Source organism: Mus musculus, chromosome 9 (assembly GCF_000001635.26).
Source record: "Mus musculus strain C57BL/6J chromosome 9, GRCm38.p6 C57BL/6J".
Lineage (NCBI taxonomy): Eukaryota > Metazoa > Chordata > Mammalia > Rodentia > Muridae > Mus > Mus musculus.
Window position 1 is genome coordinate 45,986,115 of NC_000075.6, and position 21,577 is coordinate 46,007,691.

General features: G+C 45.4%; 1 protein-coding gene across 1 annotated transcript in view; it reads right to left on the reverse strand.

Annotated features, from left to right (window-relative positions):
- Pafah1b2 (platelet-activating factor acetylhydrolase, isoform 1b, subunit 2) overlaps nt 1-21,577 on the reverse strand; it is a 47,380-nt gene that overhangs the window by 20,804 nt on the left and 4,999 nt on the right. The gene's annotated exons all lie outside the window — the stretch shown is intronic.

Here is a 21,577-nt window from a genome sequence, read left to right on the forward strand (position 1 = left end):
AAGGAAGTAAGTCCTTTCCTCTCCACTTGGCTTTTAGTCATGGTGTTCCCCCTTCTCTCTCTCTCTCTCTCTCTCTCTCTCTCTCTGTCTCTCTGACACACACACACATTTTGATACTATCTTTTATTCATAAGAAACCTTGATTGATTGCTTGCTCTTAAAATGAAAAACGTAGCCCAGGATAGCCTCCACTTCACTCTGCAGCTATGAACGTAGGACCTTCCTGCTTCCTCCCTTCCTGGGTGCCACCATGCTTGGGTCTCACACAGTCCTTCAGGATTGAGTACAGGGCTTTATGCGTCTTAGACAAAAACTATCAACTGAGCTACATTCTCAGCTCTACAAAACTTTTCTTCAAGCCCTTAAGGCTCCTCATTTTTGGTTGTACTATAGATTGAACCCAAGGAGACATTCTATATTTGAAAATCCTGGGGGTTGGCGAGATGGTTCAGCAGTTAAGAGCACTGACTGGCTGGGTTGTGGTGGCGCAAGCCTTTAATCCCAGCACTTGGGAGGCAGAGGCAGGCGGATTTCTGAGTTCGAGGCCAGCCTGGTCTACAGAGTGAGTTCCAGGACAGCCAGGGCTATACAGAGAAACCCTGTCTCAACCCCCCCCCCCCCGCAAAACAAACAAACAAACACACAAAACAAAAACAAAAAAAAAAACAAAAAAAACCAAAGCACTGACTGCTTTTCCGAAGGTCCTGAGTTCAAATCCCAGCAACCACATGATGGCTGGCAACCATCCGTAATGAGATTTGATGCCCTCTTCTGGTGTGTCTGAAGACAGCTACAGTGTACTTACATAAAATAAATTAATCTTTGGGCTGGAGTGACTGGGACTGGAGTGAGTAGAGGTCCTGAGTTCAATTCCCAGCACCCACATGATGGCTCACAACCATCTGTATAGCTACAGTGTACTCATATACATAAAATAAATAAATAAATAAATCTTAAAAAAAAAAAAAAAAGAACGCCGGGCGTGGTGGTGCATGCCTTTAATCCCAGCACTCGGGAGGCAGAGACAGGTGGATTTCTGAGTTCGAGGCCAGCCTGGTCTACAAAAGTGAGTTCCAGGACAGCCAGGGCTATACAGAGAAACCCTGTCTCAAAAAACAACAACAAAGAAAAAAAAAAGAAAAGAAAGTCCTGGGGCTGAAGAGATGGCACAGTGGTTAAGCGTACCTACTACTCTTGCAGAGGACCCAAGCTGGTTTCCCAGCTCCCATATCCCATGGCTTACAACACCCTGTAACTCCAGCTCCATGGGACCCAATGCCTTCCTCTACACTTACATGCATGTACCCACATGACACATGTATGCGAATGATTAAAATAGCATATTCTTTTCCAGTGAAGTAGAATTCTAAGTAGTTCCTTCAGCTGTACAATGACTGCAGCAGTGTGCTCGAGGCTGACAGTGACAGGCTAGTTAGGCACACCCAGGGGCTTCATGCTTTGCTCCCCTTGCCGAGCAGCCTTGAATAGAATTTCACTGACGGCTTGGCCTGGGGGTGGTTACCTGCCATAGTCCCAGCCACTGGGGAGACCGAGGCAGGAGGGTCACTTTCTTTCTTTCTTTCTTTCTTTCTTTCTTTCTTTCTTTCTTTCTTTCTTTCTTTAGGTTTTTCGAGACAGGGTTTTTCTGTGCAGTCCTGGCTGTCCTGGAACTCACTCTGTAGACTAGGCTGTCCTCGAACTCAGAAATCCGCCTGCCTCTGCCTCCCAAGTGCTGGGATTAAAGACGTGCACCACCACGCCCGGCTTAGATTTTTTATTTTGTAACCTTTATTTTAGGTGTATGATTGTTCTGCCTTATGTCTGTCTGTGCACCATGTGCACACAGGGCCTGTAGAAGCCAGAAGAGGGCATCAGATCTCCTAGGACTGGAGTTACAATTGTGAGCTGTCTGTCATGTGAGCTCTGGCTGTGTGTCCTTGGGAAGAACCACCCTGAACACTTGTTTGTTTGTTTGTTTGTTTGTTTTTGAGACAAGGTCTTTCTGTGTAGCCTTGGCTGTCCTGGAACTCCTCGGTAGATCTGGCTGACATCAAACTTATAGAGATCCAAGTGCCTCTGATTCCCCAGTGCAGCAGGGATTAAAGGCATGTGCCACCACTATCCAGCCACAACCACTGCTCTTAACCACTGAGTCATCTCTCCAGCCCCAGGAGGATCTCTTTAGCCCATTAGTTTAAGAACTGGATGGATAATATAGCTAATTAATATAGCATACACACACACACACACACACACACACACACACAGACACACACACACACACATTGTACCTACCCTTCAAACAAGCCCATTGCTAAGAATCTATTTGAGAGACCAGCCATCTCACACCTGTAATGCCAATACTAGGGAGTCTAAAACAGGAAGGATGTTTTCAGTTCAAGGCCAATTTGGGCTACATAGTAAGTTCCTGGCCAGCCTTGATTATAGAGATGCTGCAGCACCCCCCAAGCCCCCACCCCCTGCAAAAAAAAAAAACCCACAAAAATCTATCTTGTAACAATAAAAAAAATGACAATTATTATTTGTTTTGTGCCGTGTTCTGCTCCTTACATAATAAATTTAATTCTTTTGTCATCTCTTTCTTTTCTTGACACAGGGTCTTACTGCATAATCATTGCTAGCTCACAACTTACTCTGTAGGACAATCTAGCCTTGAACCTGCAGGTGTTCTTTGTTCTCTGTCTACAAAATATGTAATTCTTTCAGCTCTATGGGTGGTGCCTACTGTATGGTTATGAAGGGGACAGTGAAGAGCCTGTGATCCAGGAACAGCAGGTGGTGCAGGAACATGAACATTAAGGGCTGGGTTTCAACTTCAGGCTGATTCCAGGTCTGGAACTCCAAACCACCCCCTGAAACCTCCTGCCTATGGAAATAGAGGCGCCCATGTGTGTGGATAGAACTGAGGTATGGGAACTGCAGCTCCAAGCAAGAATAACCACTAGTAGGGGATGGAGGGCTGGCTCGACAAAGAGTGTGTACTGCTTTTCCAGATGACCTGAGTTCAATTCCCGTCATTCATGTAAAATAAGTAAAAGACTGAACAGTCAAATCCAGCTGCTCTGGAGGCTGAGGCAGGGATTCACAATCACTTATGACTCTAGCTCTAGGAGAATCTGATGCTCTCTTCTGGCCTGGGCACACATGCATACATGTAGTGCACATAGGCTCGCACATACACATACATAAGAATAAGTAAATCTGGGGAGCTAGAGAGATGGCTCAGTGGTAAAGAGCACTTGCTACTCTTCCAGAGGATCTAGGTTCTCTTCCTAGTACCTACATGACAGGTCACAACCATATATAACTCCAGTTCCTCTGAGGGTAGCAGGCACTAAAGTGGTCCACAGACGTACATGCAATTGAAACATCCAGAACACATAAAATTTAAAGTAAGTAGGCAATAAATCTTTACAAAAAATAACCACCCATAGTAAATGTTTAATGGACCAACCAACTATGAAATATTACATAACTTCAAAGAAAGAATTTATTAAATCTATAATAGTAGACTTGGGAAGATTTCTTCAATGAAAAGCAACATAGAAATAAGCATAATAAAAAGCTCACTTTGCCTGTCTATGTGTGTTACTGGATATCAAACCTAGGGCTTCACACAAGCTAGGTAAATGTTCTACAACTAAGGACTATCCTTAGCCTCAACATTTTAAAAATATAAAACAATACAAAAGCAAACACTCTCCTTGTAAAAACAAGCAAAAGAATTGACTTGGTGGTGCACGCATGTATGCAATCCTAGCAATAATTAGAGTGAAGCAGGATGGTCCTGAGTTTGAGGCCAGCTTGAGCAATGTACTGAGAACTGGATCTATCCAAAGTAGATATACACATGGCAAGCAAACACAGAAAGACAGGCCATAAGCAAACTGCAACTCACACAGCCGTGGGCCTGGCCTAGTGTTGTCTAAACCAAGCTACTCTGGGGGCTGAGTCAGGAGCATCAAAAGATCAAAGGCTGGGATGCAGCTCAGCTGGCAGGATGCTTGCCTAGAGGATGGACAAAGCCCTGGGATCAAACCCTAACCCATATAACCAGACATAATCAACCGTGCATGCTTGTAACCCCCACACTCAGGACACAGGGGCAGGAGAAGGAGTAGTTCAAGGTCATCTTTAAACACTCAAGTTTGACAGGAGCCTGGACTCTGTATCCAAAAGAAGGAAGACAAGAGGGAGGGAGGAAAGGAAGAAAGGAAGGAAGGGAAGGAAGGAAAGGATGAAAGGAAGGGAGGGAGGGAAAGAAGGAGGGAGAGATAGAGGGAGAGAGACAAAGAGGAAAGAAAAAGGAAGGGAGGAAGGGAGGGAGGAGGACAGGAAGGAAGATCACTGGGGATATAACACAGTGATGGAGCACTTGCCTAGCATGTACCAGATCCTAAGTTCAATCCTCAGTACTAAATAAATAAATGAATGATGGGGCTGGAGAGCTGGCTCAGACATCAGGAGCACTGACTGCTCTTCCAGAGGTCCTGAGTTCAAATCCCAGCAACCACATGGTGGCTCACGACTATCTGTGGTGGGATCCAGTACCCTCTTCTGGTGTGTCTGAAAACAGCAACAGTGTGCTCATCTACAATAAATAAATCTTAAAAGTAAACAAATAATAAATAAATAGGCAAACAATAGGACCTCACTGCTCAATTATTACCTGGTCAGAACCCCAGGCTGCTAAGACTGGGAAGGCCATGGAACAGCAGGAACTCCCATTCTTTGATGGTGTAAATGCAAACCAATTTAGTCACTTTTCAAGAAACAAAACGAAGTGTCACTGTGTGGAAAACAGTCACTTGCCTCTGTAATTATGCAAATGAGTTTTAAATTTATGTACACACAAAAACATGCACATGGATGTTTATAACAGCTTTATTCATAACTGCCAACACTAGGAAGTAATCAAGATGTTCTTTTTTTTGAAAATGTATTTATTGGGTGTGGGTGTGAGTGTGTGGGTGTGGGAGATGATGAGGATGGGTGTGGTATGAGTGTGTGTGTGTGCTTGTGTGTGTGTAATATATGCCTATACATGTGTGAACAGATATTCACCACAGGTATGGAGGCCAGGAGAGGATATTGGATGTCCTGATCTAGGACTCTCTGTGGGTCTCTTACTGAACCTGGGGCTAGTCAGTCATCTACAAATTCCAGTGACCCCTCTTGTCTCTGCTCCCCCATAGCACTGGATTTGCAGGCATGGGTGGTCAATTCTGGCTCTTTACATGTGTGTTGAGACAGAAACTCAAGATCCCACGTTTGCTCAGCAAAAGCTCTTACCTGCCAAGCCATCTCTTTAGCCCCCCAAAATGTTTTTCCATAGAGGAGAATGAACAAACCGTGCTGCACCAATACAGTGGAATAGTAACTGCTAAAGAGAAATATGCTCTATTAAGCTGAAAAAGGCGCAGCAGTGGACTAGGTGTGCTGGCACTCAGCTTCAACCCCAGCACTTGGGAGGAAGAGGTGGGTAGGTCTCTGAGTTCAAGGCCAGCCTGGTCTACAGAGCAAGTTCTAGGACAGGTAGGGCCACACAGAGAAGAAACTCTGCCTTGAAGCAAAGCAAAGCAAAGCAAAGCAAAGCAAAGCAAAGCAAAGCAAAGCAAAGCAAAGCAAAGCAAAGCAAAGCAAGGCAAAGCAAAAATTCTGAAAAAGGCACAGAGATATTAAATGAAAGAAAGTTGTGTACTATATGATTCTAACTATACTGCAAAAGTTAACAAAGGCTGGAGAGATGGCTCAGTGGTTAAGAACACTGACCACTCTTCCAAAGGTCCTGAGTTCAATTCCCAGCAACCACATGGTGGCTCACAAATGTAATGGGATCTGATACCCTCTTCTGGTGTGTCTGAAGACAGCTATAGTGTACACACATACATAAAGTAAGTAAATAAATCTTTTAAAAAAAGTTTTAAAAAGTATTAACACTCAAAAAAAAGTATTAACAATAAAAAAAAACAAAACCAGTGTTTATAGGTTGGGGGGGCAGGGGCGATTTAGATAGAAGAGAGACAGGAGTGGTAGAGCTGGGGTGTAAGTCCCTCAGACAGCCAGAGCCCGCTTGTACAGTCTGCCTGTAAATTGTAAAACTCTGGCTCCCAGCATCCACGATAAAGCATTGATTTCCTTACTGATTGACAGACATGAGCTCAATCCCTGATCTTTTTTTTAAGATTTATTTATTTATTATATGTAAGTACACTGTAGCTGTCCTCAGACATTGCAGAAGAGGACGTCAGATCTTGTTACAGATGGTTGTGAGCCACCATGTGGTTGCTGGGATTTGAACTTAGGACCTCTGGAAGAGCAGGCAGTGCTCTTAACCGCTGAGCCATCTCTCCAGCCCCTCACTCTCTGATCTTGAGCATCTCATAAAGGAGAGAGATCCGAGGTAACTAAGAAAGCCAGTGCTGCGCCTTGGAAGCTGCTGGTCAGAAGGCAGCTTTGTGGCTAAGTGTCCTTGAAGTTGCAGATAGGGTGTTGCCATCCTATCAGAAATTAAGGCACCAGGGCACGCTCCCATCCACCACAGATACTACCAACAAAGGTCTGCATTCTTCTCTAATGAGTCTTTCTCGAGGATCACGGGGAAGAAATACTATACACGAAAGATCCCATCTATCCTGATTTGGGAGGGAAAAAGACTCCTCTTATGCAAACCACGAATAAAACACCCATCTTATAAATATTCACAAAAGCTCCTTTAAACCCCCAAAATGGGACCCATTATGCTGCTGCCCTCCTGCCTTAGAACAACACACTTCCATCTCTCTTTGGGGTGAATGTATTTGCTAAATAAGCTTCTACTTGTAGTAACTGTCTTTCATTAGTTCTGTTCTTCAAGAAGACAAGAACCAAGTTGGGGAGAGGCTCTGTTGGTAAAATGATTTTAGCATCAAAGTAGAGGGACCTGAGTTTGGCCCAGCAGCACACGCACACCAGGACTGGGGAAGCAGAAACAGGCAGAACCCAGGGGCTCACTGGTCAGCCAGTCTCACCAAATAGGTGAGAATTCAATGAACAATCCTGTCTCAAAAAGAGCAATTGAGGCCTCTACGGAAGCATGTGCACACAAAGAAAACCAAAACTTAAGGCCCTGTAACGAGGATGGAGCACAGTGGTTCTTTTCTGGTTTGTTTGTTCTGAGTCAGGGTGTCACATAGCCCCATGTGGCCTTGAAGTAGGTATGTAGTCAAAAACAACCTAGATCTTTGATCATCTTGTCTCTGCTATCCAAGTTCTAGGACATAGGTATTCACTAATATACCTGGCTGAGTGTAGGGCATTTTTAGGGCAGGAAAATTATCCCATATGGTACTGTAATAACAGAAATATAATATTATGGTTCTCTAATCATACAGAATATACAAAACAACAAATGAACCCTAAATTAAAGAATGAATTTTGCTTAATACTAAAGTACGCAGCTGGACATGGTGGCACATGACTATGGCCTTTACAAGAGAGAAGCAGAGGCAAGAGGATCAATCAGGAGTTCAACTCATGCTCTGCTACATAGCAAGTGTGGGGCAAGCTGGGCGACATGAGCCCCTGCCTCCAAGAACCAAAATACATGTTCCTTTCAACATGGCTGCCAGCACTTCCTGTCAGCATCCTTGAGTCAGGAGAGTTCAGCCCTGGCTATGGAGGTGAGGGGATGGGCATGAAGGTCTCAGAGAGCACTCGGGCCATGGCCATCCTTGTACCTTTACCTCCAAGGCTGGCGTAGTGAGTGATACAAAGCACGGACGCGCATTAAGTACACTCTGGAGAGCATACCATAGAGGTTGTATGCCGGAATCATGACGACCAGAAAAGGGCAGCTCCTGTGGACAGCCCCAGGTCTTTGCCACCCCATGGTCATTGTGGATAGCTCCGGCTCCAACCATCTGAAGCCAGTTCTAGTCGTGTGCACACCGCTGGCCAGCATCCCGTTGTTTTTCTAAGTCTGATCTTCCAGAAGAAAATGAGAATGAGGAAGAGAAGAGTACAGAGAAAAAGCTGAGTCCCATCCAGCTTGCCAAAACGCACGCCTGGGGCAGGCCCAGCTCCCCTCGCTAGCTGCTTTCGAGAGACGCGGGCACTGTAAGTTCCCGGACAGAGTTCAAGACCTGCAAATATTTTTCTTCCTGAAGTTGGAGTTTAGGAAGAGGATGGAGGAGGGACGTGAGGGGCGTGAGGGGCGTGAGGGGCGTGAGGGGCGTGAGGGGCGTGAGGGACTTGGACTGATGATGGATGAGTAGAGGGGAGGGTGGTTTCCTTTCAGGCCCTGGTGCTGTGGTTCTATATCTCACATGAGCTTTCACTTTTCTACGGGCGGTGGAAGAACCCAGATTGCCTCTCCTGACCTCCTCTCCCTACACGGCTGAATTAAAAGCTTTTTGAGTCCCTGGATTCAGTTCTCAGCACTGGGGTGAGAGGTGGGGGAGTATCTGCTGTCTGCTTTTTTTTTTTTTTTTTTTTTTTTACAAACAAATCTTTATTACTAGATAGAGGCAGGCGAATTTCTGAGTTCGAGGCCAGCCTGGTCTACAGAGTGAGTTCCAGGTTCCAGGACAGCCAGGGCTACACAGAGAAACCCTGTCTCAAAAAACCAAACCAAACCAAACAAACAAACTTTATTACTACTAACAATAAAGTATCAAGATAGGTGCAATTATAGGCCTGTAGGCTCAGCTACTTAGGAGGCTGAGACAGAAGAATTGCTTGAATCTAGGAATTAAGGCCAGCTTGGCAACATAGTGAGACTGCACAAAAACTTGAGAGTTATAATCACAAAATGTCAGTATTGTCTCAACAATTGTAATAAATGTACAAAGTTAATACTAGCCAGATTTTAACAATGAAATTATGGTGGATGCACAGGAATGTTGTATTTTACATTGTTTTTCTGTAAGCCTAGGAAAAAATAAATAATAAGCAGAGTCTATTAGGACCAGTGCAACAACAGCCAGGTGAAGTGATCCCTGCACTGAGGGGCCAAGGAAGGATGGACAGGTGGTGAGTTCAAAGACAGCCAGAGCTCCATAGCAAGAGGCTGGTCACCTAAAACAAAGTCCCCTGGAACTTTGTGTATGAGTCCCTGTGCTTTTAGGAAGCCAAAGAAGAGAGAGTTAGCTTTTGTGATAGGGATATAGATAGGTGTTACTCTCTCTGACTCTGTCTGTCTCTGTCTCTCTCCGTGTGGTGTGTGTGTGTGTGTGTGTGTGTGTGTGTGTGTGTGTGTGTGTATGATGTGCACTGTGTCTTTGTTCTCTTTGTTGACAAACAGCAAGCTTACAGGGCTGGAAAGTCTGGGTTTCTGTTCTTTGTGTATGTGGGTACCTGTGCCGTGGTAAACTTGTGGAAATCAGAAGACGACATTGCAGGGTCTGCTCTCTTCCCTCTACTTCTCCTTGGGTTCTGGGGATGGGTATCTGAAACCAGGGGGGGTGCAGATTTTCTCCACTTTACCATGTCTAGGGTCTCTAGCCCAGTGTGTAGCTATCCCACAGCAATGCACACAGGAGGAAGGTGCTGGAGGAACCCTGCCAGGAAGAGGGTTAGCATCCCAGGGGGCAGTCAAGTCTTCCAGCTCTTTCTCTTTCTGGAATTCCTAGCTTTGACCCAATTGGTTTAGCAAGTCAGGTAGAGGTTCCAAAGCTAAAGCTAACAAAGTAACAGTAGTGGAGAGAGTAAGGCTGTTTTTATGTTGTTTGTTTTTGTCTATAATCATGGTTGTTCGGTTTGCTTTGCTTTGTTTTGCTTTTACTCCGTTACTGGACTAGATTACTAAAGCAACACTGACAAGCCCCTTTGATCCCAGCTATACTGGAGGCTGATGCAGGAGAAATGCAAATCTAAGTCCTCCTTGTCTTAGACTAAGAAAGGCTGGCATGTGGCTCAGTGGCAGAACATTTGCCTAGCATGCACTAGGCCCTGGCTTCACTCTCTGTACTGGAGAAGTAAAAGAAAATTGTTGGGGCCTGAGCACTGTGTCTTTGTTCTCTTTGTTGACAAACAGCAAGCTTACAGGACTGGAAAGTCTGGGTTTCTGTTCTTCTTTGTGTATGTTAGACAGGGTCTTGCTCTCTGGCCCAGACTAGCCTAAAACTGTAGCCCAAGTTGACCTTGAACCCATGGCAAGAATCTTCCCTCTTGAGGGTGGGATCACAGGCTTGAGCCACCACAACCTGGAACCTGGAAACTTTCATCTCTGTTAATTGTATTTGACTGATTTGCTCTGTGGCTAGGTTGTTAGTGATGTCTCTCCCACGAGGGACAGTGCAATCCTTTCCACCCAAGGAAAACTGCAAGGACATTGCCTTCCATCTCATATAGTCATCTTTAAAAGGAATTCAGATCCAGGAAGGATCATCATCTCCCTCCCCACCTCCCTTCATCCCCAGTGTATCAAAGAAGTAAAGCAAGGACCTGTCTCTTGCTTGCCCAGATGGCAGTGTTGCTTATGGCAACCACCAGACCACTTGAGATTTATTGCTGCAGATTCCCTGAGCCTCTGGCAACCACCTTTGCAGGAATCTTTGTGGAAAAAGGCCATAGAGAAACCAAGTCTCTTGTCTCTCCAGATAGCAGTTGCTTCTGACTTTTCTTTAAAAGTTTTTAAAATGACATTTATGTGTGCACTTGCATGTGTGTATCTATGAATGTACATGTATCTGGAGGTCAGGGACAGCTTTCAGAAATCAGTTCTCTCCTCTCATTATGTGAGTACACGGGGTTGAACCTATGTCAATAGGCTTGGTGGCAAGCACCTTTCCCTGATAAAGTGTCTCATTGGCCTGTTTCTGACTTTTCTTGGGTGGCATTAGGTACTTTGAACAGCCTATTTACCAGGGACAAAGTATTTGGTTTCTATTGAACCCATAGGACAAGGCAAATAAATAAACAAAGCTTATTTATTTATTTCCATTTATTTACTTATTTTAAGTGGAAGTAGGAAGTGTTCTGGAAGTAGTGATTGCCAGAACTACTTGCCAGGGAAACTCAAGGCCCTGCTCACAGCTTGGCACTTTAGTACCAAAGCCCCCTAAGGAATTAACAATTGAATGTTTTACTAGTCTAAGGCCTATGATAGGCCGGAAGGTCATGTACACCTCTAATCCCAGCACTCAGGAAGGGAGGCAGAGGTTGGTGGATCTGTGAGTTCAAGGCCAGCCTAGTATATAGACTGAGTTCCAGGACAAACAAAACAAGACAAAACAAAACAAAACAAAACAAAACAAAACAAAACACACCTTCCAGCTGTAGACAGGCAATGGTGACTGTATTAATCATGGTTTACTAATCCATCCTCTGTCACATATTACATTTTAGGCTAGACTGGATTACATGAAGCCCTGTTTAAGGTGTGTGTGTGTGGGGGGGGGGGTGAGCTGGAGAGATGACTAAATGAGTAAGGGCAAGCATGAGGACTTGAGCTTGGATCTCAGCCCACTCTGAAAAGGCTGGATTGGGCTACACGGGGACTGTAGTTCCAGCACCGTTGGGGGCTGAGACAGGAAGGACTGCTGGGGTTTGCTGGCCCCCAACTAGTTCTAGATTCAGTAAGAGAACCTGTTTCAAGAGAAGGAGGTAGAGAACGACACCCAATCTCCTCTCTGGCCTCTAAGCAGGTGTGCATTCAAACACACACATGCACATACATACACTACATGGCTGTCTTCACATGGTCACACACAAAATTAAAGGGAAGGGAGGGAGAAACCCCATAACCAGTGGGAAATACACACAGAGATTTATGAATGATTGGCTCCTGAGATTATGGAGGTCACATGCCATCTGTTATCTACAAACTAAAGGCCTGGGAGAGCCGGAACGTAGTTCTAGGTCATGCACGAAGACTTGAGACCCAGGAATGCTGGGATCTGGGGTGGCCAGAAAGAACAGCATAGCTCAAGCAAACAGGGCAAATCTGCTCTTCCTCTACTGCTCTGCTCTCTTAACTGACTGCAGGAAGCCCACACAATGGCAAGGGAAAATCTTCTTTTTCAGTTAGCTGACTTAAATGCTAATCCATTTTGAAATACCAGGACCAGCAAGTTAGCTCAGCGAATAAAGGTGCTTGCCCCCAAGCCTGACAACCTGAGACTGATCCCCAGGGATTCAGGGGAAGGAGATGAGCTACTCTCATTTGGGTATTTCCTTCTAGGCATACACTTAGAAACAATATTTTATTGCTTGACATGATAAGATAAGCCATGAGAGACCACAGCTCGGTGGCTCAGCAGGTACAAATGCTTTCTGTCCAAAGACCTGAGTTCAGGGCTGGAGGGATGGCTTAGTGGTTAAGAGCACTGACTGCTTTTCCCGAGGTCCTGAATTCAATTCCCAGCAACCACATGGTGGCTCACAACCATCGGTAATGGGATCAGATGCTCTCTTCTGGTGTTTCTGAAGAGAGCGACAGTGTACTCACATACATAAAAATAAATAAATAAACAAACAAACACATAAATATATAAATACATAAATCTTAAAAAAAAAAAAAGGAGATGAAGGCACCAAGACCCACGTGAAAGGTAGATGCAGTGGCATGCGTCCACAATGCAGCACTCCTGTAGTGAAATGACAGGCAGAGACAGGAGAATAGCTGCCCAGACTACACATCACAGTGGCAGAAACCAGAAAGACTCTGCCTTAAAACACAGTGGAAGGGCAAACTGGCTTCTCAAAAGTCACCCCTTGACTTTCTTGTGGGTGTCATGGCATGTGGGTACCTCCCAATCAATCAACTGGTCAACATTAAAGAAGAGGCCAAGATGAGGTTAAAGATTTAGTTACCACCTTCTCTGTGACACCAGCCAGTCCACTCCACTAACCTTTTAGTAATTTGAAATAACGTTGTCCCATAAGGCCCTTTGCCCTTCTCCCTCACTGGCTCTAGCAGGCCCATGGGCTGTGCAATACGCTTCCTTCCCAAAGCAGCCATGGTACATGGTCAGGAGTTGCTGCTGCTCCAGGAGACCCTTAACACTGCCTTCCCTAATGCTATTTGGCAGAGTCGTTCCTCCTAGGGATTGTTGCCACTCTGCTGGGAACAATGAACACTACTGTACTCGGTCTTTGTGTTGTGGTCCTCACTGGCTGTTGGCGACTCTGCAGGCTGGCACTACCACAACAGTGTTCCTTTTCTCTGGGGCTTGGGGACTCTCCCCCTGATCCATCAAGAGCCTTCTGGATATTGGAGTTTGCATCAGTATAGAAAACAAAAACAAAAACAAAAACAAAAAAACTCCTTTACTTCTCTGACTAGTGAGTTCCAGGGAATCTCCTACCTGCCACCACAGGGCTGGGATGACAAGTGCTTCCACCGGGTTCTGCTTTACACAGGTGCAAGGGATCTGAACTCAGGCTCTCTACTATACAGACTGAGCCATCTTCCCAGGCCAACCCTGAACACCCAGAATTCCTGCCTCCATCTCTCAGGTACTGAAACAGCAGATGTGTGCCACCTCGTACTGCTTTGCTGGCTTTAAGCCTGCCCCTTCCCATTCTTTTTTATTCACCATGGATAGACACGTTGCCCTGTCTTTTGTGGAAACCAACTTAACTTCTTTCCATGTTTTCTAGTCTGTCTCCTCCAGGGACAGGGAGGTAAGCCACAGTAGCTCAGTCGAGTTCTTTCCCCAATTCATACTTCCAAGCCCACTTAGGAAGAGGTCTGACAGGTGGCTCTGAACAGCTGGATATGTAGCTGCGTCTCTGCAGCTCTGAGACATTAGTCTTAGGAGCAAAGAAACTCCAGTCTTTTTCAAGTTCACTAGGTAAACACACAGCCCTAGAAAAATCACTCAGCCTAGGATTGCATTCAAACCGGCATGAAGGTCCTTGAGGTCTATCAACAAGGAAGAAAGGAGAAAGAGAAGACATGGCTGTGTCTAGTGTAGTAGCTGAGCTGCTCATAACCGTGAGGGACTCTTTCCAGACTCCAGGGTGGGAGTGCTGGTTTCCCAGGACTAATGGAGCTAGTGTCTGCCCCATTAACCACAGCAGATACAGCAGTGGGTTGTGCTTTTGTGCGTCCTTGTTCAGGAAAACTGATGAATAAGAATGGGAGGAGAGGGATAGGAGAGCTACAATTTTATAAGCTACACACACACAGTTGGAATTACCCTATATGAGGGTTTATGCTCCTCTCAGAAGTCGTAGGATGCCAAGTAAAAAGCCCCATGCCAGTTAAAGGGTACCACACCTCAAACTGTTGGTCAGAGATACCTGAGAGACTTCTAAAATACTACGGGCTATTGCCATTGCTCTTGGCTGCCAACCAGAACTTGATGGTGAGTGGGACTATTGCTGAAGACATCACACACATTGGTCACCGGCCACAGAGAAACCAAGTTGGTACTAACCAGGAAGTCCTTTATGTCGGCTAGGTTTTCATAATGCTGGAATGTAATGTGTAGGCTGCTGGGGCAGGGATGGGTGGGAACAAGGGTCACCATGACTGGCATGACAAAACATGCCAATGGGTGCACAAGTGGCGCAAGTGGCCCAGCAGTAACCAACTGCTTTCAGCTTGGGTTTAACGCTCATTCCATAGGAGCAAACGCATGCCTGGCTGGTGCTGTAAATCTGCCCAAGAACCTGTAGTTGGGGAGCTCAGAGCACCCTGGAGGGAACCTATTATTATTCTGCTAAATGAACATAGTATCACACTACCCTGTACATTTACATCTGTCTACATCTAGATTACTGCCACTCTCAGATCTCTCCAGAGAGGTTTCTTTATTCTTGGACAGTGGTTAACGCAGAAACTCACAAGTGCTCAAAGTGCAGAGAGTACGTGTCAGTGGAATACTCAGCCAGAGATGAGACACCTGTCACACAGGCACACACGCAAGCACACCAGGAACCATTCATTATGGTAGAAGGAGTAAAAAAAGTTTTAAGAATCAGCAGCTGGAGAGGGCCTCGGGAAAGCTGTCTCTGGACGGGACAGGACTGCTGTGCTTGGGAACTCACAGCGGCTGCTGCCTGCGTGATCAATCAAGGCAGCCAACCTGCGTGATCAATCAAGGCAGCCAACCTGCGTGATCAATCAAGGCAGCCAACATTTTAAACATTTCAGCACAGAGAGGAAAGGTGTGCCTGAGCCTCCACCCTTAAAGGAGGAGCTACTGAGTGTTGATGGTTTCTGGAGGAGAGAAAGTCAGTTTCCTTTAAGGGGGTAGCCCCTGCTGGGTCAACCATGCTTCAGTGAATGGCCCTACAATCAGGAGTAAACAGACAGTCCAAGCTGGACTCAATGGGATATTAAAAGAAGGACGAGACGACGATGACGACAAGAACATGAAGTTGTCCATGGCAAAGAAATTGGGGTCAATTCAGGAAGAGTTAAGGGGCAGTGTGTGTGTGTGTGTGTGTGTGTGTGTGTGTGTGTATTCCACTGTCACATACAGTATACAGTGACAAGACAGCACCTTTATTTACCTGCTGAGCCATCTCGCTATCCCTCCATGTCTAATCCCAAGGTGTTTTTTCCCAAGTGGCTGCACCCCCCGAAAGGCATGGGGGCCCCCGATCTCTCCACATCTCTGTCCACACTTTTACTTATTATCTACCTTTTTTGTCCTATTACTGAGATGCATTATTTCACAATATCTTAATTTGTGTATTTTGTTTGTTTGTTTTGTAGTCAGAACTTCCTGCAGCCCAGACTGTCTTCAAAGTTGGTATGCCGCTGAAGATGACTGAGTTTTTAACCCTCTTTGCCTCCACACCCCCAGTGTAAGATTACTTTTACTCTCATTTTGTAGGTTTTCCTTTTCACATTAAAAGATGCCTGAAGAGGGCATTGGGTCTTCTGGAACTGGAGTTACAGAGAGCTGTGAGCAGACCGATGTGGGTGCTGGGAACTTAACCCATATGCCCCACACTTCTTTTAAAATAGGGTATTTCTTTCTTTGTCCCCCCCTCCCCAGCCCGCTCTCTTTGTTTGTTTTAAATTTTTTATTCATTATTATTAAAAAATTGTGCCAGGGGAATGGAGAGATGGCTCAGTGGTTAAGAGAACTGACTGCTCTTCTAGATGTTCTGAGTTCAATTCCCAGCAACCACATGGTGGCTCACAACCATCTGTAATGGGATCCGATGCCCTCTTCTGGTGTGTCTGAAGACAGCTATTGTACTCATATAAATAAAATAAATACATCTTTTTAAAAGAAGTTATACTGGGTGGTGGTGGTGAACACCTCTAATCTCAGCACTCAGAACAGAGAGGCAGGTGAACCTCTGTGAGTTTGAGGACAGTCTGAGCTATAAAGTGAGTTCTAAGACAGTTAGGACTATCCTGTCTTTGAAAAAGCAAATATGACTGTGTACCACATATGTGCCTGGTTCCCACAGAGGCCATAAAGGCATTAAATCTGGAACTGTATAGTTACATACGTTTGTTAGCCTTCCTGTTGGTGCTAGGAACTGAATCTGGGTCCTCTGGAAGATCAGCTAGTGCTGTTAAGCACTAAGTCATCTTCCCAGCCCAAAATAGGGTATCTCGGGGGCTGGAGAGATGGCTCAGTGGTTAAGAGCACCAACTGTTCTTCCAGAGGTCCTGAGTTCAATTCTCAGAAACCACATGGTGGCTCACAACCATCTGTAATGAAATCTGATGTCCTCTTCTGATGTGTCTGAAGACAGCTACAGTGTACTCATCTATGTAAAATAAATAAATAACTCTTTTTAAAAAAGGGTCTCAGTGCTAAGATTACAGGCATATAGCACTGTGTTTGGCTCTCTTTTCACTGTCGTGACAATTTCATTTTTTGGTATAAAATTTGTATTATTTATTATTAATAATAAGATTATGAAGCCTAGTGTCTTTGCCACTGTTGTATTGCTGTGAAGAGACACTATGACCACAGCAACTCTTAAAAAAGAAAGTCTTTAATTGGGCCTGGCTTACAGTTTAAGAGATTTAGTCCATTGTCATCATGGTGGGGAGCATGGTGGCACACAGGCAGGCTGGATGCTGGAGGAGTAGCAGAGAGTTCTACATCTGGCAGCAGGCAGCAGGAAGAGAGTGGCACTGGGCCTGGTTCGAGCTTCTGAAACATCAAAGCCTGCTCCCAGTGACACAGTTCCTCCAAGAAGGCCACACCTCCAATAATGCCACTCCCTATGAGTCTATGGGGGCCATTTTCACCCAAGTAAAGTAAAATAAAATAAAATAAAAGGTGGAGAGATAGTTCCACAGTTAAGAGTGTTCTTGCTCTTGAAAAGACCAAATAAATAAATAAATAAATAAATAAATAAGTGTTTTTAGCCAGGCGGTGGTGGCACACGCCTTTAGTCCCAGTACTTGGGAGGCAGAGGCAGGTGAATTTCTGAATTCAAGGCCAGCCTGGTCTACAAAGTCAGTTCCAGGATAGCCAGGGCTACACAGAGAAACCCTGTCTCGAAAAATACAAAACAAAACAAAACAAGAACTCAAGTATTTGGCTGCGTCTGCCTTCTGAGTGCTGGGATTAGTGGGTGCAACCCATACTCCTGAACTCAGATTCTTTCACCTGTGTGGCAAGCACATTACCCATTTCCCATCTCCCAGTCCTCTACCTTTCTGGCCATAAAGACATGCTGCTTCCTGGAGGCTGCTTCCATTGGATTTCAACTCTCTGGTTCTTGACGTGGGCTTCCAGTTTTCAATTTCCCTGAAGTTTAAATAGAAAGAACTAGAGGGCCCTAGTTTTTTTGTTTTTTAAAAGGCAAAAGGCAAACTGTACTTTAGAATCCCACCAGCAGGTGTCGCTGCCGCCAAGGGAAAGGGTTCACTGGGTTTTCCTGTTTTACAGGGGCCTGAAAAGGAAGCAAGGGAGAAAGAATCCCAGTTCCTACAGAAGCCAGTCCCAGTGGCAGAAATGTGCTGGAAACACGGGTAGAAAACCCGAGTGACAGCCACTCAGTGCAAGAAGCAGCACACCAATCTTGGCCGGGAAAACAGGGAAAGGTTTAAACGGACCACTTAGGACCCAGAGGCAATTCCCAAGGCAGATGCTCCACACTGGCGAGGAGAACCAGGTGCAGAGCCAGAGACAGGAAGGGGAAATGTCAAGCATGCCTTTAGTTCTGACTTCCTAATATCTTAGGTACACTTTTAATTAATTAACTCATTCATTTATTCATTTCTTCGAGGCAGGGTGTCTCTGTGTCTTAAGACCAGGTTGGCATCAAACTCACAGGGACCCGCCTGCCTCTGCCTCCCAAACGCTGGGTTAAAGGTGTGCGCTACCACTGTCCAGCCTTTATATTTAAGAGAAAGGATCTAAATATACAAGATTCTAGCCAGGCACAGTGGCACATACCTGTGATCCCAGAACTTGGAAGGTAGAGGCAAGAGCATTAGAAGATTAAGGTCATCTTGGCTACACAGCAAGCTCAAGGCAGAACTTGAACTATGTGAGACCTTGCCTCAAAACCAACCAACCAACCCTCCAAAAGGACTGGGAAAACGTGGCTCCCTCAGCAGAGCACTTGATATGCAAGGATACCAAGGAGGCCTGAGTTTCATCCTGAAAAACACACTTGGCAATGCATACTTGTAATCCCAATGCTGAGGGCACAGAGGCAAGAAGGGTGGCCATGGCTTGTCGGCCAGCCAGTCTGGCTGAATCACCAAGCTCCAAGTTCAACAAGAGAGGCGTACAACAGAGCAGAGGGAGAGATTGAGGACAATGCCTGACAATGCCCTCTGGCCTCTCCATACACACACACATACATACATACATACATACATACATACATACATACATACAAACACATATAAAAACAAAGACCACCACCAGCGGCAGCAGCACCACCACCAACACTGTCACCACCACCACCACCAAAGCCAATATGCCCAGATCTTGCCAGGACTGGCAGCACCAGCTTGTACTCCTCACCTTCAGGAGGATAGTGAGTTTGAGGCTAGGCTTGGATATATAACAAGACCCTGTGTCAAACAGCCAAAAACAAGCCTTGGATGGCACCTGCCTCTGCCTTCAGAGTTCTGGGATTAAGGGCCTAAGGTCTGGTTTTTAAAAGGCTTTATAGCGTAAGTACTGGAGAGCTGATTAAATGAGGAGCCCTTGGCATAAGGTACACATGTGTTTGCGAGAAAACATTGTCCTGAATGGATTTTCTTCTAATGAATACTCCAGTGATAGTCTATATCAAATCAAAGTTGGGAGCTGGAGAGTGTACCTCACTGCAGGGGTGGGGCAGGTGTCAGGGCCTGGATATACATATCCCCAACACTGCAAAAACAATTACCGAAGAGGAAACCTCCAGATGATGATGTATGTATTTATTAGAGGAAGAGACTGAGCCAGAATGCTAATACAGTCACACATAAACAGGTAGAAAAGCCACAGGGCACCATGGCACACCCCTGTAATCCCACCCAGTCTAGAAACTGAAGCAGGGCTACTTGAACCTTGGGCAAGAGATGGAAGGAGCCCAAGGAGAGAGACTGAAAGGCTAAATGATGGTGGAGCACAGCTTCAGCCCCAGGACTCTGGAGGCAGAGGCAGGCAGATCTCAAAGATTGAGGCCAGCCTGGTCTATAGAATGAGTTCCGTGACAGTCCAGGTTACATAGTAAAACTGTCTCAAAAGGGGTGTGTGTGTGTGGGGGGGGGGAGATAGGGATGGTGGAGCTAGAGAGAAGGCTCACAACTAAAACATCAAAAATTAAATGGGGGTGTTGGCTCAAGTTGTCTCTAGATCGCCATGTATGCTCCATAGAATATGTGTACTCCCAAATATATCACATAGACACAATAATGTAAAAAAATAAGTCAGGCGTGGTAGGAGATGCCTTTATTCCCAGCACTCTGGAGGCTGATCTCTGAATTCAAGGCCAGTCTGGTCTACATAGTGAGTTCCAGGCCCACCAAGGGCCGCTCAGAGAGACCTTGTCTCCAAACAACAATAACAACCAGAATGAAAAATCTTTTTTAGAAGGTTTGAAGATACTTGGGAATTATTTAAGGGGTATTTAGTAACTATAAAAAAATCTTCTGTTAACTCTTACTACACATACTAAAGAAAGGAAAAATTATGTTTGGGACAGGGGGTGGGGCATCATGCTTGGGACAACTCAAAGCCAAGCCTTGATGGAAAGCTCCCATCTGCTCTCAGGCCCTTCCTGTGGTGCTCTAGAGCTGGACACCAGCTTGTTCTTTTTGACTGTTCAGGGCTGTTTCTGGACAGTCAGAGGAGACACGCAAACCAGGCTAGGTTGATCTGGGATTTAAGGGGAAGTAAAAGCCACACAGCTGAGATGGAAACAAAGGGTGGCCCCTGCACAGAGAAGCCTCACATTCAGACGCATCTCCCAGACACCAGGGCGTTTGGAGTTTCAGACAATGTGGCTCACGGTGTCCTAGTTCCTGTGTGCTAGCAGAATTAGACTGAGGTAGTAAGTCCCTGGCTTCAAAAAAACATTCAGCAACGTTGTGTTTGGTATACAGATGTTCTGAATAAAGTGTGTAAGTCAACTACTATCTATCCTTGTGTCAGCTGATTCCAGAGATGTCCAGAGACTGGACCCTCCTTATGGTCTCAGAGGTCTGAAAAATCCATGAGGCAATATGGTGAGGATACAGTTTTCTTTCCAGTTGCTGGTAAGCTGCCTAGCACTGAGGTTAAGTGGACCTTTAAAACTGGAAAAGCATGAAGGTGGCTCTCTGTGAGTTCAAGACTGTCTGGTCTAAAGAGTGAGTTCCAGGACAGCCAGCGCTACACAAGGAAATCTTAACTTGAAAACAAATGGCTAAGCATGCTAGGTGGTGGGGTTAGCCTTTAATCTCAGCTCAGAGAGGCAGAAGCAGTGGATCTGAGTGAGCTCGAGGCCATTGAGATTTATACCGAATTCCAGGACAAACAGGTTACATAATGAGACCTGTCTACAAACAAACAAACAAACAAACAAGTGGCCCAGCTCTTGCAGAGGACCTGGGTTTGGTTCCTAGTACTCACACGGTGGTATTTCATAGCCATCTGTAACCTCAGTTCCAGGGGGACTCAATGCCTTTCCTTCTTTCCTTCCTTCCTTCCTTCCTTCCTTCCTTCCTTCCTTCCTTCCTTCCTTCCTTCCTTCCTACCTTCCTTCCTTCCTTCCTTTTCCTTTTTTTTTTTTTTTTTTTTTGGTTTTTCAAGACAGGGTTTCTCTGTATAGCCTGGTCCTGGCTGTCTTGGAACTCAAATCTGTAGACCAGGCTGTCCTTAAACTCACAGAGATCCCCCTGCCTCTGCTTCTGGAGTGCTGGGGTTAAAGGTGTGAACCACACGTCCAACTCCAGTGCTTTTTTTTCCCTAGCCTCTGCAGGTGTGCGATACATATGCATACTTGTAGGCAAAATACTTATATGCATAATTTTTTTAAATCATTAAAATATTTTTCTCTATTTTTAAGACAGGGTCTTACTATGTAATTTAGGCTGGCCTTGAACTTGTGGCAACCCTCTTGTCTCAGCTTCCCATTTGGTCAGATTGTGAACCATACTTGGCATAGACCCTAGATTTTGAATCACTTATAGAAGCATAAATTTTTTTTCTTTTTG